The 25,688-nt window shown below is 34.2% G+C and overlaps 1 protein-coding gene across 1 annotated transcript in view; it reads left to right on the top strand.

Annotated features, from left to right (window-relative positions):
- The first annotated feature begins 3,543 nt into the window (after positions 1–3,543).
- The window catches only part of LOC124365792 (neuroligin-4, Y-linked-like), a 113,936-nt gene continuing 91,791 nt past the window's right edge, over positions 3,544–25,688 (top strand). Inside the window, 1 exon segment of the mRNA XM_046821813.1 lies at positions 3,544–3,657. The gene's annotated coding sequence lies outside the window, so the exon portion shown is untranslated.

Here is a 25,688-nt window from a genome sequence, read left to right as displayed (position 1 = left end):
AAAGTTGCCTAACGATATTTTAGGGTAGCCTATAATTTCAGGGTGTCGCAGAATACAATTTTAGCTATTATATAGGACATCATGTCATAAGATATTTGTCTAAAACAGTAAAAACTATATCCTATTGCAATAGCTATTTTAGTCAAATGGAATTCAGATTTGAAATCAGTAATATAATATAAATTTATACAAAAAGTGTGAGGTCATAAATGATAAAACAACTTAAATGCATACACTAATTCAAATTCGGATTCAAAATGGCAACTAGTGCATATTTTCAGATTTATTTGTTTTATTATAATTTAATTGTACACTAAATCATAGATGGCAGAGTAAGGTATTCTCTCGCAGGTAAGAAAAGTTTTTTCTCATTAGTATTGAATCAACTATGTAGTAAAATTTTGAAAATCTAATCTTGATATTATAATTGTTGTAAATATTACGATGTAATTATGTAGCGTAAGCATAACAATTCTAAACTATTTATTTGTAAATGAAGTGTTCCGTAGCAGATAACGCGATACGTAAATTATAATAATATAATGATATGTAATGCTGGTATAATTGGCTGAATGTAAACAAATAACTCGAGGAACTGGAAAAATATAATTTCAGTCTCTCCATCGGTAAGATATCTTGAATATTATCTGACTTAAAACTTTATTTATATAAAGGAAACCATGTTAGATGATGGTGCATGTCACTCCATGGGATTTGGATGAAGTTAGTGAATATATTTACATCGTTATTGTGGGTAGCCATAATGTCAAAAAATACCATAATTAAGAAATAAATGTAAAAAACAAACTGAGTACAATCATATGAGATTATAACTTATAAAATTGTTATTCATAGAGTAAAAGAAAAATAATAGAGTGAAAGTCAATGTTAAAAGTTGGTGACAATAATTAACTTCAGTGCAGTCTTGCGTACTAGAACCCTCCCTAGCTCTTACGTTGTTATAACATTGCTATGCAATCTAACCTAGTAGAAAAGTATATAAATGAATGTATCATGTGGCAAGATATCTCGATAAATATTTCATCTGTCATCAAACATTAAATTTTGCATGAAACTCAACTTCAATATAGTCAAGAGTGAATTATTTAATGGTGCATGTCCATCCTTTGAATTTGGCTGAGCGTGATTGAAGCTTATCACTCAGTAGGCCGACGCTATTTTGTTTATATGCCAGGGGGGAGTAAAAACTTCACTAATGCATTATTATCTGCGCTACGTCCACTGGACATCTCGAGAATAAAATGAGTTATATATTTGAAATTTTTCATGCAACTTTCAAGCCTTCCTGTTATATTTAAGTGATGTTGTGTACTGCAACCTTTTGTTGAAGTAACAGTAATTTCAAAACAATCTTTTCATTAATCGGTAATACTATTTACTTATAGTAGTCTATCAATACATAAATTTACTGTTTAATATTATTAATAATATTGGCAGAATATACCTGAAAACTATTTTATCAAGCACCATTAATTAGGGTTTTTGAAAGAATTGAGTATTAGACCTGTGTAACTAAACATAATGACCGTTGCTACAAGTAAAATATTACAAATATTCCTAAATGGTATTGGCATTTTGCTTTACTATCATGAGTACTGATAAATTGTATCACATTACCAATACATTTTTCAGGAGTGATTACAATCTAAACTAACAAACTCATAAGTAGAATTAGTATTTGAAACAAAGTAATGCTGGTAAGTTGAAGAAGGTGTCCACTGCAACGATTTTGCATGCCATTAATGTAAAAGTCATTTGATATTTATTATTTTGCTCAAAACTATAGGTATAAAAACACCCTTTCAAGTACAAAATTGTTAGTACGATCCCTTGTCAACCCCTTGTCAAAATAACCTGTGAGTTGGACATTGGGTGCCAGAGACCAAAATGGCCTTGACAGTTTTAAGACGCGGTTCTACAGCCCATTTATCCTTCTCCTGCATGGATTCCTGCTCCTCCACTGTCGACAATGAAGATGTTGGAATCCTTCCAAAGCAAAACACTTAGTCTTCTCACGAAGTTTCCGTAGTTTAAAGGAGTCGGACAGTGGGTCTCAGTGTCTGAAATGGCCCTGACAGTTTTAAGACGCGGACCTACAGTCCATTTATCCTTCTCCTGCATGGATTCCTGCTACTCCCACTGTCGACAATGAAGATGTTGGTATCCTTCCAAAGCAAAACACTTAGTCTTCTCACGAAGTTTCCGTAGTTTCAAAGAGTCGGACAATGGGTCTCAGTCTCTGAAATGGACCTGACAGTTTTAAGACGCGGACCTACAGTCCATTTATCCTTCTCCTGCATGGATTCCTGCTACTGTACCGTCGACAAAGTCTTGTTGTAGTCCTTCCAAAACAAGACAATCAGTCTTCTCTCGGGCTTCCCATAGTTCCAGTAACGCAGTCATCTGTCGTTCAACTGGACTAACAACCATCTAGGAATTTGTTAGGACCAAGGAAAAACGCTCGAAACATCTGCACTGTAGCTTCTCAAAGATTAGGCAACCGAGAAAGCCCATCGCCATGGAAAATTCCACGTAAGCCTATTTTTGGACTATCAACCGCAAATAATAGGCCCGAAGGCAAAGCCCCCCTCCCAAAAAAAAAAAACTCAACGAGCACCTATAAGAACCACTATCCCACCACCCCTAAAATTAAGGAACTCCACAACACAGTAAATACATATTGTTATAATCATGTAAAAGGTGATGTACGTACTTTAAATATTTCACTTTTTTTCTTCAACCGTTGATGGCTTGATTGTAAAAAAGCCATATATCGCTCTTTTTTAATGCCTGTAATTTTACGTTCAGTGATAAAAATGGTATTTTTTATACAATTTTGTATTCAGGGACTACTATTTACAGAGTTATAAATAAAAATAATTTCCCAAATACAAATCAACAGAAAAAAACTATTATTTAGTATTGAAACCTGTAATTCGGTCAATGCTACTGTTATGAAGTTAAGTGGATAGAGATACGATTGTAATAAAAGAACAATTTTTTATCGTCTGCTTTGGTGAATATCGTAAAAATAACACTTACATCACCGGGAAATTGTTATGAAAACTCAGGCATCGTAAAATTAATGAAAACAATTTCCATCAGCTTTACTACCTGCGTAACAGCTTGGAATAACCGATATAACATCCACCTTACAACCGATAAAGGAGGTGTTAAGCGTTTATTAGAGGCGTAAATTTTTCAATCGACTCAGATCGAAGTATCAACATAAAGCTTGCATAAAATCTTTATTAAAGTGACGATGCTTTATTGGAGAAACCGGAAACGGGGTGTTGGCAGGTGGGTCATTGCGGACTTTACAACGCGATAAAGTGAACTCGAAACCGGAAGACCGACTGCTAATGTGCGGTTGTAACCTCTTCGGTTAATGCGGTAATACCTTGTCCGGATAACGGCCGGTTAAAGGGACGATTAGAATATAAATAGGGCTCGGGTAGGGCGGCCCTATTGATCGTGCCCGCGTGCGCACAGGGTGGATATCCCTCAGTCCCGCCAGAGACGTGGTGGGTGACGGCAACTCAGTCGGGACGTGACCGCGCGTGTGCGTGTGTGAGTGAGTGGTTGCACACCCAGTGTTCCTGTCAGGCTTTCGATGGATTAACCTCTTATTTGCACGTAAGTGGAACTTCTGACAGAGCATTTTAATGGTAGACGTGGTTCGGCCTGTGTTAGAAACAAGTTTGTGACGTTATCGATGTTATGAAAAGTTTGGGCGATGAGTGTTAAGAGTGACTTTTAGCCCATTACGGCAACGCGTTCTCCTCTTAATAGGTTTAATCAATCCTCTATAAAGGGATTATAGTGAAAAAAATTAAACTTCCTGAAATTTTAGAAAAGTAAAAGTTTCACTATGCGGAACTCCAAAAGTGACCCATTTCATTAAATGTTTTGTTATTTTATATTTAAGATCAATTATTATCGGTAAGCATTCAAATTTAATACAAATTTGGAATAATTAAACCAAATTAACATTGTATAAGGTAATACTTGGGAGCTTCCTCGTTGGTTTTTATTTAATACTCTATTATATAATGTTATATGTTTCCGATGCTTTTAGGTTCCAACTAAAAACAAATATTTTTGCATCCAGTTTTAGCTCAACAACGAGTTTAAAAATAATTAATAGTGGAACGAAGCCTCTATTGTCAGTTGAACGCTGTAAGGTAAATAGGTAAATGATTGATTGCTCGTGCCCCCTATCAATCAAGCCAGCTGATGGGATAAATACCCAGAACATATTAAATCCACGCAATTTCTACATAATGGGAAATCAATTTAATCTATATCTACAGCCATTTATGTCTGTTGCAAGTAATCATTAAGTATTACGAAGTTATTGGATTATTACATACATTAAGTCGACGTTAGTTCTAAAGTATAATACTTTAATAATTTAATAATCGTAACAATAATTGTCGGATATCATATAAACATTATTATTCAAATTAAAATGATGTGAGATTCAGTTTTTAGTCTCTGAGCAATGTAAAAAAAAATATTCCCTATTCCTTAGACTAATAAGTAAACTATCCTTTATTCTGAAAAGCATTAATACCGTACATTTACCAACTTTACTAACAAATAATAGAAAACTAAAGTAGTAGTTTTATACACTCTTAACGATGTTAAGATTTTTAATACGAAATGATGTGTTCAGATAGTTGTTTATTTAGAGTATTAGGATTGTAATATTAGAGCTTCAAGCCGTATGTATCTGATAGCTGAGTGGTTAGAGCAAAAGCCTATCGCCGCGGGGTCTGGCGTTTGAGACTCAATGTAAGCGAAACTATTTTTCACATGTGAATAAATAATCGTAAAAACCTAGCCTGAAATAATCTAATAATAGGTTCTGGGTTAGAGACTAAGACTACCAAGAGAATCTTAGAGTAACTACAAATAAATTAAATCAACCTAGATAATGTACATATAGTTCTTTCATGGTTTCCAACAAAATTAAGTATTAACGTTTTTGCTGCAATTTAGAGGCAAGATTACACAAATCTTCACCAAAATTCAGGCGGTTTTGAAGACGTCCTGTGTGTCGGCAAAAACATATCTGCGATAGTTCTGAGATAATTTGTGGATTTATAGGTAAAATAAATACCACTACCCATTTTTGAGTTCAGAACCATAAAATGGTGTTGGAAAATGAAGGAATTTGGGCAAGCTTAGCCTCAGCACTGAAGATGGCAGGACTTAAACTGCTCTGGATAACAATTAGAGCTGTAACAAACTGGATTAACTCTGGATAACTCTGGGTAAATCTCATTGGTCGATTTTAGATTTGACGCATGCAAGAATACCTAACTAATTTGTCCAATGTGTCCAAAAAGGATATAACCAATAAATGTTAACTCTGGATAAACTATACGACAGAGAGTATTGCCTGCATTTTGAATGAGTAAGATTGTTCTTTACTCACCTTGCCTTACAGATCTGATGGCAGAGGTGTATATAAGAGTGGAGGAGTTTGGGGTTCTCAAGGTGCCATAGACATTTTGAAAGACTACCATTAAAGTTGGACTCATTAGTTTTTTTAGCCTAGAACACATTTATAAGATCTTTAAGTTCAACGAATTCCCAGGGGAAGATTACCGAGACCCTAGTTTTGAACCATGTCTTGTACTTCTTGTCACTCCCGAAATAATGTTATATATAGGCCATTGTGGTGAAAATATGTTTATCTTCTTGTAAAGTGGGCTAAATTACATGGTTATCTGAGAACAAATGTAGTGTGTACCCTACGAAATGAGCAAGACGAGGTTGCGGAACACTTTTCGAATGGTCTGTGTTTGCTGTGTTTTCATTTTTGGATACTTGGTTAAGGATGGTAAGTTTCCACAGAAATTATGAACAGCTAGGGCTTCATTGCGCATAGATCCTTGAATATTAAGAAGATATTCCAAATCTTATAATAAGAAAAAGAATCCTAAACGAAAGTTAAAATAATCGGTAGTGCAAAGTATTAGGAATCGCATGTTTTCTTAATAGGCAGAACGTCTTATCTGATTACTGTACTTAGCTAGAACTCCATGCTTAAGTTGTGAAAAATCCGTCAAGTATTGAAAGTTTGTTGTTCCTATGATTAATTAGACATTAGAGAGAGCAGTCTCATTATAGTAGAAAAACAAATGAACAATGCAGTAAAGGCGTCTAGTTGTTCGTTCTTGTTTTGAAACTTACAATGTCCTTTGTCGTCTTAAAATACTCGTTTATTTTTCGATAATATTTGCTTAGAGAGTTATTTATAAATAATTAGTCTATGGCTACAAGGGTTTTATGGATTGTACAGACTTAAAACAATTACAAACTTACAGTTATAGAACAACCTGATTTCCATTGTTAATTTCGTTGCTCCATATGGAAATTTAAAACCATGCAGAATTTCACTTACAATTAGTTATATTTAATTTTAAAAGAACGATTTACTATTTAAACGGACATTATTTGTATATGAGTCATTCGTGAAGGCTTAAAATTATAACGTCTTATTTTAATTTGTCTTATGTTTAAGAATAATAATGTATCTTTAACACTACTCGACGACCAACGGCTTAAAGGTGACTTCGAGATCGCCAACGGCTGGGCAGGCGGGCTGCTTGCAAGGTCAGCGTCGCTCAGCTAACACCCATCCAAGCAGGAGCCACTCTCGACGTCGCTTGATTCGGTTATCTCGAGATAATCACAGTGTTTGCTATACTACCCCTGACTCTAGTAGCTGAGATTATATTGTCCAAAACTTCACAGACTCGGATTCGAATACTTATTCACACAAACATTTGTGTACGCTAAAAAATGATAGCCAACCCTGAAGTGATTTAATAAGCAACTACAAGCTAAAGATACCAAATATCAAAACTCTTAGCCTGAAGTATGTTTTTGACGATGGAAGGATTGTGAAGGAAACAAACAAGAACTAATGGTGCAACATTTCCTGAGTTATACGTGTCACAACCCTCTCGTAAGATTTGCCTACTTTAACCAAAATTGTGGTCATGTGTTAGGTTTTAGTTATTCACCTGAGGAAGAGATCAGATTGCAGTTTGCGAAAAGTAGTGTTACTGATTTGTTGTATCAATTAACGATGGAAAATATCCGAAATATACTGTTTCCTTTTCAATAAAAACTCTCAGAACAAATAAGGAATCCTTACATAAAAAGGCTTAACATTTCATACTTAAGTAAAATGATTTATATATATATATATATGTGTGTGTGTGTGTGTGTGTGTGTGTGTGTGTGTGTGTGTGTGTGTGTGTGTGTGTGTGTGTGTGTGTGTGTGTGTGTGTGTGTGTGTATCTCTCAAATAACTTTAATATTTCTGGAGTTTTACACAATTTGTTTGTCTCATGCAGATGATTTTGCACCATTAAGACCTTTCAGGTAGTATACAACTCGGATTAAGTTTGTCTTTGAGAAAGAGACCCGCGGTGCAACATTTATCTCTTCAGGTGTGTTACACAACGAAAATATTCCTATAGTAAACATATGCAAACGTATCACAGTTGAGAGGCATCATCTGATTGTTGCTCCCGGCTTGTGCAAGCGTACCTTTAAAGTGGTCGTGCTCGCTTCTGCGCTGACAGATTTAATTGAAAAAGCACCGTTGGTATTGTTATAAACGTTACAAAATACTTTGTTTCAAGGTTATTTTTGGCGATGGAAGGATTGTGAAGGAAACAGGATTTTTCCGGACATTTGCCATCGTTCAAGTGAAACAAGAACTCAGTAACACTACGTTTCGATATCTGCAATCTGATCTCTTCTTCAGATAAAGAACTAACCTAATACATAATTACAAACTAGGTTAAAATAAACAAATCTACCAAAGCGATGTGGCACGCCTAAGTCAGGAATCACAACCACCATGTTGTTTGTCAACTTCACTAACTCTAAAAACATGCACTTAATAAAAGCCCATACACAACACTAATCATTAAAACTGAACTACAGAATGCAGGTAACAATACGTCTGCATTCGTCTACTAACCACCTACGACCCCGAAACGAGAAACGAAACGTAGTGTTACTGATTTATTGTTTCACTGAACGATGGCAAATGTCCGGAAAATTCCTGTTTCCATTACAAAATAGTTGGTAAATTGTTCATGTTTATAAACTTACTGTTGTTTATGTTACTTGAGTTATAAATTTTCAGTTGGCGCAATTTTTTAATACTATTTAATTACACTAAAATTTTTAAGTCTTAAAACTATATGCGTGCAAAATTTGATATACCCTTACTAGTTCTAGAGAAATAAATTTGTTATAAAGAATATGAAATGGTGGTTAGTGGCTGAAAATACACATTTCTACGTGTTATAGGATTTTTTTAAGGTAATGGGTAATATTAGTTACATAAATGTTTTACACCCTTTTGTTAATGCCCTATACATTATATTTTAATATAATATTTATACACGATTCAATATATACTGAGTGGAGAGAAAAACCGGTGGAGTTCTTTAGTACGTCTATGTTAGTAGATTACATTCGCTCCGCCAATTTAGAGGCAAGGGATCTCGTTGGTTCTTTCAACTGAAATTGAAAGAGCGCTGTGAAATAAAATGTACGAACATGGATGTCGATGGGGGTAGGGTAGGGCTTTATTGTGTGACATTGTGCACGCTCGTTCTACTAGCTTCATATCGATTCCGACATTTCCAAGTAACTGTAAGGTATTACTGTTCTCCTATGTGTTGTATAGGAGAACGTGGGTTAGATTTTCAGTATAAAAACTGGGAATCAGAAGTCAAGGCGTGGGATCCTGAAAATGTCAATATGCATGTATGAATATGTCGTCACTAAATAAAACAAATTTGTTGTGCAGATGTACTGCACAGTCGTTGGTTAATACCCAGTAAAGTTTAATTTTGTTGGGTTGTTATACTTTTTATTGTGTTAAAATAAAAAGAATGGCATCTTTGCCTGAACAGTTTCTTTAAATCCTTATACAAGATGGAACTTTAAGTTTGGTTCACCAGCAAAGATGCTGTTGATGTATCGACTGATTTGGTGTAAATTACATTTCTAAGTGTGAATATCTCCAATAAAATCTAATGTTCTTAGGTCATATATTACAAAATTATTTAAACAATCAGTTTTTTCAAAAGGCTCTAACTATTTTTTATTAAGTTTCGACATCTTGTAGACTACTTTTGTTTCCAGTTTCTTTGCAGGCTTTTTACCCCAGTGTCATTTACAAAGTCATAAACAATCTTCCGTGACAAGCCAGTGGATGATACTACCGTCTTCTGAACTCCTACGAGATTGGAACGTCTACATTTCAAGACCAATCTTTTGGACATCTAAATTCGTTGAGCAAAACCATTCTTAGTTAGTATCTACAAAGTAACATGATAACACAGGTTTCATTGCGTTATAAGTTGTGAATATTAAAAAATTGTTAATATTTGCATTGAATATTTTAACTTAAAGACCACTGTCCTAAGGTTGCAAATTTGGAATGTGTGTACAAATTTCCAGAGAATCCGTATAAGAATTTTCGATTATAACTTTTAAGATTAAATTTTAAATCTGATTATAAAAAAAAAAATAATTTTAGTAATATTGCAACCGTCCTTCAATAATTGAGTTGTAGGTGGTTGGTCGGCTACTGGAAATCTATTTCTCCCTGTATTCTGTACTTCAGTTTTAACAATTAGTGTTGTGGTTAGATTGTATTAAGTGAATGTTTTAGAGTTAGTTAAGTTGACACACAACACGGCGGTTGTGATTCCTGACTTAGGCGTGTCATAACGCTCTGGTATGATTTGTTTATTTTAACCTAATTTCTAATTATATGTTACGATAGTCATTTACCTGAAGAAGAGATCAGTTTGAAGATCTCTATACGTAGTGTTACTGATTTTTTGTATAACTGAACGATGGAAAATATCTGGAAAAATCATGTTTCCTTCACAATCTTTCCATCCTTTAAAAAAAACTTCAAACATAGGAGTGTGGGAAAATTTATATTTAGGAGTTTCTGAGTTTAAGGAGAGTTTTTTTATAACGAATTTATGGACTATTTCCGAAGGAGCTGTAATTGGGAAGACACTGTATTACAACAATATAACGTAAAAATTCTTTTAATTAATTAAAAATAATTTTATTATCAAATACTAACTATATAAATCAGATTTAAATTAGTCAGCATGATATAACGATGACTATATTAAATATTCATTTCATACACTGCTCCTGACCAAACATCCAAAACTGTCGTATCCTAGTAGATAATTGCAATGACGTCACTATTAGATGTCCCAAGGAGCTGATTCATACCTTGGGTTGCAGAGCTCCTCTATAGTTTTCCAACGAGACATCACATATCCGACTCGGAACAAACGATCTAGATCAAAGTGCAAAATGACGTCGTTATAAACGAAAAGTACTTTATCTTCAGTTTCTCAGTTGAAAATATTTGAAGACCGGGAGCCAAAACCGCTTTAAAATGTGATATAATTACAGACTCATAATATTCGAGTTTATACCGAACTACATATATTTTATAACTGAATCAGAATATTCATAAAGAATTCAGAACTGTGGGGTTGGATATGCACAGAGACTAAAAAGTATAGGGCATATCAAATGTTGTAGAATAAATAATCTAAATTGTTTGAGTTGGGGATGACTTCCTTTGCTTTCGAAAAAGTCTCAATATACGGTCCCAATAATGAAACAAGCATGGTGAGATAAAGTAGCATCTAAAAAGAAACATGCTGTTACCTGTGTTTTTTGTTGTTTAAATATTCTGACAGCAGAATCCGAGGACACAAGCCAGTACAGTGAATCAAGATTATCCGGCAAAGCGGTCAGAGATATTTCTCAGTTACCTTTTGTGTAGTGACATAATAGTTTCCAATAGGGTATCTTGTATATAATTACGAACCGGCGATTTTCTGTAAATACAGTTACTTGGATACTGAGTATTTCAGTGATATATGTAAAATGCTCACACCATGATATCGTCACTGTAGAATAAGATACCTTAGGCACCACCAAAGAAATCTGCAGTTTTTGGCTGACGAGCAGTCTTGATTTTGAACACTTGAGATTTGCCTACACCTCCGCTAACGACAGAATTCAAATATGTGTGAACAAAATTTTCCCAATCCGAAATTTCATTTAGTAACAATTCTCTTGGTGTGAGTTTATTTTCTCTGTGCCTTTAGTGATCTTACATTAAGGAGTTAATTTTCATAGAGGGTTCATATATCAAAACATATACTTTGAACAAGAAGTCAGCTAGGACAATACTTTTAGTTCATTGCGTTTGTTAGAAGATGAAGTTCAAAAGGATATTGAGTCGGCCAGAGGGTTGATAGATGTTTATTGAAGAAGTTTATTAGTAGATTAAGTTTTCTAAGTAATTTATTTAACCGGATATATAACTTCATCAAGAGGATACGTTACTCCTCACATCACCAGGATATTGAGGTGACCATATTGTCGACAAGAAGTCTGGAGGCTAATCTAAATAAGAGATTGTCATGGCAGTAAATTATATAGACCTTTTTGTCATGTAACCTAGTGGTATAACTTCACAAAAATGATATGTTCAGTATTGAGAAGACCAGGATAACTTAACCAATTACTTAATTTAGTGCAAAAGATGCACATAAATATATTTCAAACTAAACATATTTAAAATAGTAGTTTATTTTATTTTTACTGATACTACGTTTCAGATTTTTTAATTAAAAGTTCAAAAAATAAAATTTTCTTAAGTATAGTACTCTCTTACGACATCCAGTTTATATAAAAAAGTTTTAACGTTATACTGTTAACAAAACAGTTGTATTCCATATATATTTACAACACTTTTTACATTTTGGTAAACTAAGTTTACAGCATAGTACCCGTATAATATATTAAAATTTATTTTTAAACGGCCCTCCGTTTACAGCTTTATAAATGCAAGCCCCTAGCCATTTTTCCCCAAATACGCAGTGTGTTGGGAAAACCGCCAAGAGTCTCAAGGTTATAAATAGAATCTGTAACTTGGAATATTTCCAAGATGGCTTCTTATAAGCCTCTTCAAGCTTTTACCGTTATTCCGGAGCGGGGGATAATTTTCTTGAATGGCCTGTCGTAACATGGGCTGGAGCGAGTCGCATCAGTAGTGCTTCTCCAGCACTGGAGCCTAAGTGGTTTACATGCATCAGTATGAATAAGTGATACTTTCAGTTCAACGTTGCGAAATACAATCATGTAGGGGAGTTACTTAAACATGCTGGGTTTTATCACAGTCTTCAAAGTTATAGCAAAAGTTAGATAGCAACTTTGTCTTTTATATAAAACTAGCTGTTTCCCACGGCTTCGCACACTTTTCGTAAGCTTTGCCCGTGTACGAGCACTTCTGGTTCAAGTGAATTATATTTACAACTCCAATTTAGAGTTTACCTTGTTGCCACGATCACGAAAACTTGTCAAAAGTGTATGTTTATAGCCATTGTACATGTACATGCACTTTATTATAAAGTGATCTATCACCTAATCTTGAAGTTCAATAAGAAATTCCTATTTAAAGAAAAATATACATCAAAACGTAGCGCCTTCGAATTATGTTATGCTATTTTATATACGTAACCATCTCGTAATTGCAGTTTATAATGTGCAGGCGCTTTGTTAAATTTATATTTAGCAGCATCGCCAGGTGGTGAGTTACATCAATGGACATAGCATATAAACCTTCTACAATGAAAAGTAAATACATATACATAGCAATTTTATATATATATATATATATATACATATATATATATATATATATATATATATATATATATATATATATATGAGGTGAGGTAAGACCTAATACATACAATTATACATACTGTTCGTTACTAATGTACTAGTATTTTCCCCACCTGATGAAGAGGATAGATTCCAATACTCGAAACGTTGTTTTATACCTTTCATAACCTATAACGATGGCAAATTTCCGAAATCCTGTTATATAAATAAAGTTTTGAAAAATAACGGCCAATTATAATATTGATCTACAGTTCATTCTTATAAACTGGGCAGTTCCTACATTGACAAGTACAATATTACCTGATAAAATTCTTCATTGTCACCTAGCACTAAAAGATGTCAGTATAAGTTATTCAAGACAACTGCTAATGTTATTGTCTTTCACGCAAAACAGCAGACGTAACAACCAATATCCCATCATAGTTATGTCGGTTTAACAGAATTTTATTTAGTAAACACCACATAAACATAAGTGAAAGAGAATATAAAATGATGCAAACTACACAGAAACTTGATGAGCAATATAGTGAGTTATAAAGACATGCATAAAGACATGAAGTTCACTTTGTGCTGCAAGTTTAAATGTTGCATTTAACCTCATAACTTTCCTATTATCTGGGAAAAAATGTGTTATAATTGGAACAAAACAGTAGAAATATTAATGTAAACCGTATGATATATTTTGTACACTTATATATTGTACTTATTATTTAGTTAATTTTCATATTTTAATACAGGAGTTATAAATTGTAAAGTATTTACTAAGATACTTTCTTAAAATTAACTAAAAGGAAAGAAAATGTACTTGCGCCTAATCATATTTTAGAGGACGCTAGCTTTTAATAAATATATACTCTCACGAAGGCAGTAATGGTACAATACAATGTGCAAACTAATTTCCTTCATCAGAATATGAAATGTAAATCAACTCAACTCGGACAACACAATATTCAGTACAGAATATAAGTGATTTACAACTGTGTTTGAATAACATAATATTCAGTGACGTGGTTTACACAGTGATAATTGTCATACAATGGGTTTGTCCAAGCCCTGACGGGAATTAATGAGGTTGAGGCTGCCGCAAAATCTATTACGATCAGACCAGAGCAGTATGATTGTATTGTACCATTGTGTGAGTGTATTGCATGGTATGCACGCCAACTCCGGCAGCGGTATTCCCTTCTGAACGTCGGCCGGCAGGACTATCCAAGCGTATGAGCCTTTGGCAATCAGCTTTTGTTATTTATGAATGGGTTTCAGAGATCTCATTGGTTCAAATTCTCCTTTGTTATTTTACAGTGTCAAACTTATAGAGTTGAATAGGTACGGAGAAATAAAAACCAAACCTTACATTCTTTAGCATATACTATGTTCTTTTACAAGTCTGCTCTTAGTGTTATTCAGTTCATTCAGTGTTGCTCCCAATTTTTCTTCTCTTTCAAATACATTTCTCCTGTCTTAGCTATTTTTGTTGGGGACATGTTGGGAAAAATAGAAGAAATTTTGACATGTTATACCCTCTTTGACGTTGAAGCAAAACTTCATATAAGGTTTGTAATTACAAAAGGGTTTTGTAGGTCACTTATTTAGCAGCTTGCTTTTTTGCAGCTTATGTTTCCAATAACTTTAATAATAACGCATAATATGATTTTTCTTTTTTTACAAAAGGATGTGTGGAGACTCAACAATCCTTTGCAAACTTCTTGGATGAAGAAAGTCTTTCTATGCTTTTGTGCATAATTTATTAGGGAGTACAACTTGTTTCATTTCGGGTGTGCGCTATTAAAATTATGTGTGACCCATATACACGGTAATACATCTCTTATCAGCTGAGACTGTTGGAAACAAATTTATCACAACGATTCAATTTCAATTAATCAAGATGATTCAACTATACAAGTGTTATAAATAACAATATGGATGAGACTGATGCAAATTCTTCGAAGAGATATTGCCCAGCTATTTTCAGTTTAGGTTTATAGGCCATCTTTCTAACTTATGATTATCCTATTCAATAATTGGACAAATTCTTATAAGCACTTAGCAAAAACAAAGCTCAGAACAAACACTTAAGACATAGAGATGTATTTGGTTATTCCTCTGTTCTCCCAGAGGCAGATATGAGTATTTGATCCTAATTACGTTGATTACTCCTCAATATTTGGAGGTATCGATGAGATAAAAAAAGGACTACAATGATCAAGTAGCGTCAACTTATTGTATTGTATTGCCAATTATTAAAGCTACAAATCGATTTATAACCAGACGGGTTGGTGTATGATTAAACGTTTTATTCTGATCGGGAGGATTCAATTGTTCAAGTGAATATTACATGATGGAGTTTACATTTTTAACTTTCAAAATTCTAAATTTACTTTCAAAATATTACTTTTGAATAATTTTTGGATAAACCCCTATATAAATAATGTAATAGCCGTCAATTTGTGTGTAATAGACTTTTAAAATTGCTAGTAATGAAAATATGTCTCGCAAGTAATGTTTAACCTAGAAATATCGATATCTCATCGTACACCTTAGACTAGTCTTGATTCTGATCACTCCAATTTTGATGAGATTGGGTCTCACATCTTAACACCTTACAGGTATATCGAGTAGGGCTTCTTGAAACAGCCATACACTAGACATGGTGTAATATGATTACCAGAACCTCAGATATTACAGGTGGAATTACTTCGGGTCTCTATCCCATGTTCATCTTAAGAGTCAATCGTGTTGCATCTTGTCATCCTATTACCTATGTATTTCAAGTAAACGATATTTCTTCAACGCAGCCTGAAGAACGAAAATTTTAGGTTCCTCTATTCTTTTTGAACATTTAAATTTTAATCATTGTCACTATAAAGCAATCACTATACTGTAACATCACTTAACCCAACAACTATTTGTGAATAGAATACTTATTTTATGTAGATGAGTAGTTTTTGTCTATAACGTTTATTGACTCAATTAAGTATAAACAGATCATGAATTATTCTAGACACTAAAAACGTTTTAAAAGCCACATAAAAATACGGGACGTAAAATATAAGCTTTTATAATGTAATCGTTGTCACTTCTCTCATTAAAACTTTGATTAACTTGCTCACGCTCAGTTGATATTTGATTAAAGGAAGTAGGACTCAAAGACTTTAACACAGCAGTTTTATAAACGTCACATGACGTTTATAACACAATCCTTTAACAGCTACAGGACTTCTTGACAAGGTGAAGCACACACGGCACTGAGCAATGTCAAAGGATACACAGCGAGCGTCCTGGACAAAGGATAATCTCTTGAGGAAATAAATTTTCACTGTGGTAGTTCAAACAAGTATTCGATACTATCTATCCTCACAGGCAATTTTTTTGTCAGTATGGTATTGAAGTGCAACATGTAACTGTGACGTTAAAGGACAACACGAGTCTACTATAATGGGATATCCCTTTCACTGTTACACCCAGGGTGTGTTTTTTGCTACGTTAAAAAATCTATCCAGAAGGTCAATAAAATCGGATGGGAGACTTACATCCGTTTTGGTACGACCCGACCAGCCAAATTTTACTCTTTGTCTGAAAAAAAAAACAAAAAGTTTGTGCGACTGTATCAAAACTGTACTTAACAATAATTTTAGATACATACAAGTATAACTCATTACCTAAGCCAATCATCCAAAAACTATACCTATATACAATAGTTTGACTAACATAGAATTCCTAGAACTAAGATTTACGGAAGGAGACAAAATGCAAATGAGGGTTTTTTAATGCTTGCATTTTTGAAAGACCTAAAATTTCTAAGTATAAAACTTTTAATTCTTTGTGTAGGAGATGCTTAATGAAATATTAATTAAGGTTTTTTTTAAAACAAATCTCGTTCTAATGATGACATTAAAACCTAGATAGTGTGTTAAAATTAGGGGTATTAAAACAGAAAAGGCAGTAGAGGAACAAACACAAAAAGTACAGTGATGAGGAGGTGGCTACTCGAGGGTCAAAATCAAGATAAACATGATTTTTAACTATGGTAGGCAAAGGTCTGTACTTAATGTCTGAATTCAGTAACCTTGTTTTTTCAAACTGAGATTCAATCTTCTTCTGAGCCATCTATTGAAAAACTATGAGTTTTCTGAACAATGATTATTCAGGTAATACGTAGTACTTTTAAGATTATCATCGTTTGAATAATAATTTCCAATTAATAGAAAAATGTTGCTTTTATAAAATAATTAAAAATAGAATTTAAAATTGTTTAAATGTAACACGTATTTTCCAACATACACTTACACACTTACATTATGTGTTGAACGTCTTTCTACTGCCTTACCTAAGCTATTTGCTAGACTGTAAAATTATACTGTTACTTACCGTCGAAGGTTATAATGAAAGGGTTAAAAAAGTTCTCAGAATTGTAAATGCTGACAAGTGGAATCCATACGAACGTTGCAGTAATTTAAGTTGTATTTCATTCAGCAAAAAATGTAAAATGTGACAAATCACTGATTCTTTTAACATGATCAATTGTAGTACATTACAATTATTGTGTTGCTATATTCTCTGGTTGTAATTTTATTATATAAATCAAATGAAAAAATTAACATCAATCTAAATATTTTTTTTACAAATTATGACATATAATATATGAAATACTCTGCATACAAGTTGCGTTTAATAAAGTACATTGTAAATGCGAGCAAGCAGTTGGAGGGAAGACTAGATGAATCTTTGATGTTACCAACACATGAGATAAAGTTACCTCAGCGAATCGCAGATTTCTCTTCCAAGAATACTCCCAGGTCTCGGGAGAGTAAGAAGCAGCGCAGCGCGTCTTTACTCCCAAATTACCCGCCTTTCCTAACAGCCTCGTTACTTTCCACCTCGGCTTGAGCTGAGCCGGTAAAGTGAAACATTTGCGGAAGTTATAAGTATTTATGATCTTAGATTTGTGTAATAAACCTGATTAATTGTGATTCTATTTTTTTTAAACCAGTCTTTAAAGTTCAGAAACGTTTTTTAAGAACTATGTATTTTAAGGTATTTGGATTCCGTATTTATCCTATTTACACAGTCAGATATGCTGAGCTCTTAGAGATAGATGTTTAAGTTCCATCGTTTGGATGTAAGGAGAAAGGTCGCAAGCCTTGTTTTTCTTAAGGGTGTCATGTCTGGGTCCGTGGATGACCCCGAGCTGCTGGCGTGTGTGCCGTGGCATGTGCCGAGACGAGGAGGCCGAGCAAGTAGGTTGCTCTACGTGGAGTATGCTAGAACGGTGGGGAATGCCACTTCACCAATGTTGACGGCATTTAATTTGATAAACAATGTTGCCAATAGTTTAGATATATCTTTAAAAACTATTAGATTTTAAGAGAAAATGTTTTAATATTATTTCGCAATTCTTATAAATGTTATGTAGCTCTAGTATATTTAAAATACAATATAATGGCACATTTATATAAATTGTTAATATAAAATTAAGTACTATATTATAATATATGTATATAATTTTTTTTTTATGATAAAAGCAATAAGTTTGTGTTAATTTTACCACTATTATTTGTAGTTTGGCAGACTCTTTTACATAGATATTAAATTTTATTATGAAAGTTGTTGTTTCTTCAATTTGATATAAGGATTTTATTTAATTTTCGTTTTACCGGGGAGGTAAACCTTAGCATAGGGTTCCCTTATAATTGGGCTTTATGCCTATAAGGGCTACATTTTGCGGGAATTTACATATTTATAGTATATATTTTAGTAGTAATTATTGTTAGTTTTAAGTAATTATTGTTTATTTATGAACTGTTTTAATCATTTGTTATTTGTTTGATTTCATTTGAAATTGAGTTTGTATATTCCTGCAATAAAGAGAGTTTTCTATTCTATTCTATTCTAAAGATTACAATTAGTTAATTGGCGTTAGCGAATAATAATTGTATAGTATTAATATGAGTTTTTACATCTAGATATAATAGTGGTAAAATTAACAGTTTGTGTTAATTTTACCACTATTATTTGTAGTTTGTGCAGACTCTTTTACATATATATTAAATTTATTATGAAAGTTGTTGTTTCTTCAATTTGATATAACGATTTTATTTAATTTTCGTTTTACCGGGGAGGTAAACCTTAGCATGGGGTTCCCTTATAATTGGGCTTTATGCCTGTAAGGGCTACCTTTTGCGGGTTTTTTTATTTATAGTATATATTTTAGTAGTAATTGTTGTTAGGTGTAAGTAATTATTGTTTATTTATGAACTGGTTTAATTATATGTTATTTGTTTGATTTCAATTTGAAATTGAGTTTGTATATTCCTGCAATAAAGAGAGTTTTTCTATTCTATTCTATTCTAAAGATTGAAATTAGTTAATTGGCGTTAGCGAATAATAATTGTATAGTATTAATATGAGTTTTTACATCTAGATATACAAACTAAAAAATATATCACACCACTGTGTGTGTGTTGTTGATAGGGTGATACAGTGCTTATATCCCCGCCAGCGGATTAATTAGGGAATGTTTCTCTCAAACTCGACATATCGGAAACATCATGACATGTGCTAATTAAAAGCTACTACTTCAATAATGAAGTCAGATCAATTATCAATACTTATTCCATGAATTTTAATTTCCCTTAGAAAGTAATGAAATAAATTTTTTAGTGTATTCCATTTACTAGTATAATTAATTATACTTCTTCTTGTGTATTTTTTTATTGGACGTAAACGCTGCTGTATATTAGAAGTTAAATTATTACGTTCTATAAGCATGCTTTCATTCAGTAAAGTTTAAAACGATATACTAAATTAAAGACTATATTTATAAATTATTTAAATGAAGAATGCAGCTGTGGTGGGAATGGTGTATTCTATTTGAATGTTAAGTTAGTTATAGTTCACCTTCCTCTTAGTGCAGCGTCTGGACTCTGGATTCTGACGCTGACGTAGACTTGACTGCTCAAATCTGGACATTTCTTTAGTAATGTTCCTCGAAACCTGTTGTTTAGACACGTGGTGTAGCATATTCCAACATTGTAATAGTAATCGATTAATGGAAAATGTTGCATACCATAGCAGACAAATTAGATTATTGCAGGTTTTTGAGAATTTCCAAGAAGGATGAATGATGAGCAGCTAATAATGATTGATATGATGTAAGGAGCCCCTAAGGTGTTAAACTACACGTATCCTGTAAGGTGTGATTGATTGATGGACTAAAGCTCAGGAGTAACGGATGTAACTTATTCATACGGAGCCTTTACCTCGTGCAGTCTGCTCTGTATGAAATCCGATATTTTACCCCAGCTAGACCCATCAGGAAGTATGTAGTTACAAGAAATACATAAACATGTCTTACAATTTTTACACTTAATCAGAACTAAGGCTGTTTTACCAATCGTGGTTTAATTAATTTCAGTGACAATCTAATGAACTAAATACTGAAGCTGAATAATAACACGTATATCGTGTATTTGGGATTATCTTGTGGACGGACAGCTAGGAATATTCGCCAACGCTTAACCAACGAATTATCAACCATCTCTTATATACCCAATGATATTGGCTAGTTAATTATTTATGAGTACTTTTATTATATTATTACTCGTAAGCAAATATTTTATATCTCATACAGGGTGGTTAGGATAGTATATCAAACATAGAGTAACGACGCTATAAAAATATTTACAATTGAAAAGAAAATAATATTTTTATATATTTATTTAATAATGTACAATAATTTTACAATATACTGGGTTTACATTGTACTAAATACTGTAAGACATATGCCACGTGCAGTATAGAACATAAAATAGAAGCATACCATGTACAAACTTATAGAAAGTTAAGGGTAGAATGAAAGATAAACTCTTTTGAGAAATATAAATACTTATGAGGCAAATACTCTTCTGAGAACAGGTCTTACCTTCTGTGTACAGTTATAACAAGTGGCGAAACAAACTTATAATTTACACATACTAGGTTATTAGTATTCCACACCTTAGGTATACATAGTAATAAGCTATAGTAAAAATATTACCTACGTAATTATTTATTTTACAACTTTTATATAAAAACCTGTAAGTAAAAGTCAAAGTGTAATGCTTATTATGCTTAGCTTTACGTAATAATAATTATAAGTGACGGATATATTACTTAAAAACCTTTAATTTTAATTTATGAACTTCTTAATTCCATTACTCATTCTTGTCTATTTAGAATCGAAGTTCGATCCAAAGTTAAAGTGTACAGATGCAATATTTCTCTAGATATATTGCCATACGATACATTCATTTTTGTTATGTAAATCAGGTTTTACCGTATAGTAGTGTTTAAATAAATGTTCCTTCAAGCTAGCAAGGTATCACAAATTAAAAGCGCGCTAAAGGTAAATATTATGACCGAATTTTCACATCGCTTCCAATATATTATATTTCTTTTTACTTCTTGTTTATTCTGTTTTTAATTTGCGTACATGATGGTTACTTATGGACTATATATATATATATATATATATATATATATATATATATATATATATATATATATATATACGTATGGGGGACAAAGGCAGCTATCCATAAATAAATAAATTAAAAATTACAATTATTAAAAAGTACGTAAGAAAAAAGTTCTTGAGTCATAAATTAAAAATAATATTAAAATCTCCCGTCACAAAGCTAAATCCAAATGACTGAGCCAGTTTAGAGACCCATCTTCTAAACCACTCAGACCAGCCAGACCACCAGAAAACAATCGCAAAGGGCAGTCGTTTACAATGTGCTCAATTGTCTGAGAGTTTGCGCCACAATCACACGTCTGGTCGTCAGTAAACACCCCACTTGAATTTCCAGTGATTGCTTCTCCCAACCCCAGTTCGAAAACGATTCAATAAAACCCATTCCTTTCGAGGAATTTCCAAGCCACCCGCTGCTTTCGTAGGATCGGATATCAAGAACTTGTTCCGTCCATCGAATGATTCCCAGGATGACGCCCAGTTAGCATTAGGCGTAAAGTTCTCCTCTATCAACTGGGATGCTGTTCGTAGTGATGGCTTGCGTGATTTGAGCCGGCTATCTTGCTGAGGAAGGTCGCGCGTAACGGGCAATTCGGGATGGACACGATCTTATTGAACTCTCTCAGAAGAGCCTCTTTGCGTCTAATCTCAGGTGGTGCTATATTGCTCAGCACTGGGAGCCAAGGTGTTTGGTGTTGCCATGAGAGTTCCAGTAATTGTCCTCATGGCCCTATTAAGAACGACATCGACCTCTCGCACATGTGCACTATTAAGCCACACAGGAGCACAATATTCAGCAGCGGAGTACACAAGGGACAAAGAAGTGGTACGCAGTACTTTAGCGTTGGCTCCCCAAGTTGATCCAGCAAGATGCTGTACTATATTAGCCCTTGTTTTCAGCTTTGCTGCTGTCTTTTGAAGGTGACTTTTAAAAGTGAGAGATCGGTCTAAGGTAACTCCCAGATACTGCGGATGTTCATTATGTTTCAATTTGACACCATCAAGAGTTATATTTAACTTGTAGTTCGCCAGTCTGTTATTAGGTGGAAACATGATACTTCAGTTTTATTAGGATTTGGATTTTGCTTCCAGGCTCTAAAATAATCTGCGAGGACTGAAAGATCATCAGTGAGTGCCTGTTCTGTTTTCTTTATGTCATTATGTTGGTAGGCTAAGGCAATATCATCCGCATAAATAAACTTTCTGGATAACGTTGTTGGGATGTCGGCAGAGTACACGTTGAACAACAAAAGAGCAAGTACTGAGCCCTGTGGAAGGCCGTTTTTAAGTTGCCTGAAAGAACTTTCCTCACGGCCAAGGCATACTTTTTATAAGCCTGTCGCTAATCATTGAAATTAAGAAGCCGCAGAAGGAAAGGGGCAAGGAATTAGATTATAGAGCTTTACTAAAAGGCCTTTTCTCCAGACAGTGTCGTAAGCTGCAGTAAGGTCTATAAAGGCTGTAGAGGTTTTTGCTCTCCTTTCAAAACCATTCTCAATAAAAGTTGTTAGCGCAAGCACCTGGTCACAGCAGTTACGACCAGGTCTAAAGCCAGCTTGATCTATAGGAATGCTGGCATTGAGAATGGGAAATATTCTATTATAGATCAACCTCTCCAGCAGCTTATAACACACACTCAACAGGGCTATGGGCCTATAGCTCTCAATACGCTCTGGGTCTTTGTTGGGCTTCAAAACTGCGATTATTTTAGATCTTTTAAATGCTGCAGGCAGGTTACCTGTAGCCAGTATTTCGTTGAACACTGTAAGAAGCCAGTATTTAACTTTGATTCCTGAGTACTTTAGGAATTCTGGGAAGACATTATCGATACCGGCTGCCTTCCCAAACTGACAGAGCGGAGATGGCCACTTCAATTTCATCAAGTTCAAATGCTCTCGATATTTCCAACGGAGCTTGCCGACTGCTTTTAAATTCGTTTAACTTGTAGTTAACCAGCTTGTCAGATGGGTGGCGAACTGACTTGGACAAAGCAACAATACGCTTTGCTATTGCACAGGGTTTCGGATGTGACAAAGAACTGTTCGTCGAAGGCTTGCCGGTGGAGAGCTTTCTCAAGAGGGACCAAGCTTTACGGCTACTATGGGTGAAGTTAAGATTTTCCATTGTGTGTACCCACTTTTCTCTTCTGCTTTGTCAAGAGATTGTAGCAGCCGATCAGCTGTTTTCTGTGTTCCCGGTGTCATTGAACTCACTGTAAAGGTCCTCACACTCTTGACTCCAACCTGGCACATAGCTCTTTCGAAATCCTCGTGGAATGCACAGTTTAGCAGTAGCCAGGGACTAGCTTTGTGAACCGGTCATAGTTTCTTATCGTGGGAGGGATGAACCTGATGCCATCATCAAGTCTAGATGTAAAGACTTTCCCAATCAGCTTTGTTAAAATTCCAGCGAGGCCGAGGGAAGGGTCTTACAAGAGGAATCTTGATTCCGACTGAAATAAGCACAGGCCTATGCTGAGAATGAGGAAAGGCACCAAGAACTTTCCTCCCAACTGCTAAAGGCTTAAGAGAGCGGCACAAGAGCAAAAACATAGGTCTGGAGTATAACCACGACGCCAGCGGCTGAATAAAAAGTGTGGGCGTCTTTGGCATCATGTATTAATATTAAGTTGTTATTTTCAGCCCAACTAGTTAAACTCGTACCATTGTCGTCATCCGATGAGTATCCCCACGAGCTGTGATGACTGTAAAGTCCCCAATGTAAAGGACGGGGTGTCCAAATATGGGAAGTACTGTGTCAGAACCATTGTCTATTATGTGGTTTGTAGACATTTACTATAGTTGTTTTCTGACACTTTCACCACCCAGTACAAAAATATCGTCATCACAGCTCTTGTAAATCGGGGAACATCATCGATGCCCTGCCTAACATAAGTTGCCACTCCGTATTTTTCTGTGCCAATGGCTTCTACCAGTGTATATCCAGGGATATTGCCTCTTGCACAGGTGTTAGAATTCTCAATGTGAGTCTCCTGGAGTGCTGGGACATCGACGTTGTTCTTTATCATAATTTTGCTTAGGCACTCACATTTAGATCTGCTCAGACCCTCGGCGTTAAAATAACATATATTTAAAAGAGAGCCAATATTTAAAAATCAGTATTTGTTTGGCCCTGAGAAGGACCGTTTGTTTGGTCTTCGATAGCTGCCATAACTGGGAGATCACAAGAGTGACGGTCCAGCTACCAAAAATTGCTGTTCGTTTAGCGTTACCCAGGGAGCACGTGTAGCAAGCTACGGACGCGAACAACTTCACCCCCCATTTTTAACTTATGGACTAAAGTAAAAATGTTCGCTAACGTTGAGCCAAATACCACGGAAATCAATGCACCATCATCGAACTCTGTATTCCTCATAATATATAAATAAAGCGTCATCCTAAATTTAAAGTATATAGGTAATTTCGTGGGGACCTAAATACCTGTACATACCGATATGCGATTATTCCAGTGCCACGACTGATAGGCTTCCATAAAGGTCAGCTAATAAAATAATAATATATGTATATAATATGTGTGTGTGTATGTATTGTGTTTGTGTAGTATATATATATATATATATATATATATATGTAGTGATATAATATAATATAAGCATCACTACATAAAAATATATAAATATGTATATTTGTTATTGATGTAAAGAAAACAACAAAATTTTCGATTTCCCTACAGAAGCCATAATTTCAATATTTTGCTAAATATATGTTAGTATTTGTTTGGTGATTATTAATTGGTATTATGCAATGTATTTTTAATACAAAATAGTTAAAAGTATTAGTTAAGTAAGTGTTAAAAGGCTTTGGCTAAAAAGTTGCACTGTGTAGTTTTGTTCTGTATTCATTTCAGTCTGTAATATTCTCCTAGAGGACTAAAATATTTGTAATCTTTATAAACAAACACGTGTCTTGGCGGTATGATTTTCAGGTGCGATAATAATATGCTACGTCTGTACCGTTGTAGATTTGCAGGTATGTTAGTTCATCTACAGCAATAAACTGCATAATCCAACCGAATGTTCACCAAAGAAATATATAAACTTCTCAGTGGCTCATCGTTACATACACTGAAAAAGAAGAGTCGGGGAAAATTCAAGTGTTTGTTTGAGAATATATACGGGAGATGTGCATGTAAGCTCCTTATCCTAATGTACATCTAAATATTTGATGATGCTATCTACAGGTCTTAACTTTGGACAGCTTATGTTAAAACTTTTACTACTACATACACATGCATTTTGAACTTCTCCGCGTAAAATAAAGTTTTTGTAATTTGTTTTTTCCAGAACTTAAAAGCATATTACTTTCCGTGAAGCACTATTGTATAGCATGTAAATCTGTATCCATGCCCG

Source organism: Homalodisca vitripennis, chromosome 7, assembly GCF_021130785.1.
Source record: "Homalodisca vitripennis isolate AUS2020 chromosome 7, UT_GWSS_2.1, whole genome shotgun sequence".
NCBI lineage: Eukaryota > Metazoa > Arthropoda > Insecta > Hemiptera > Cicadellidae > Homalodisca > Homalodisca vitripennis.
The sequence above is the reverse complement of the archived record's forward strand: the minus strand, read 5'-3'. Positions and strand labels throughout refer to the sequence as shown.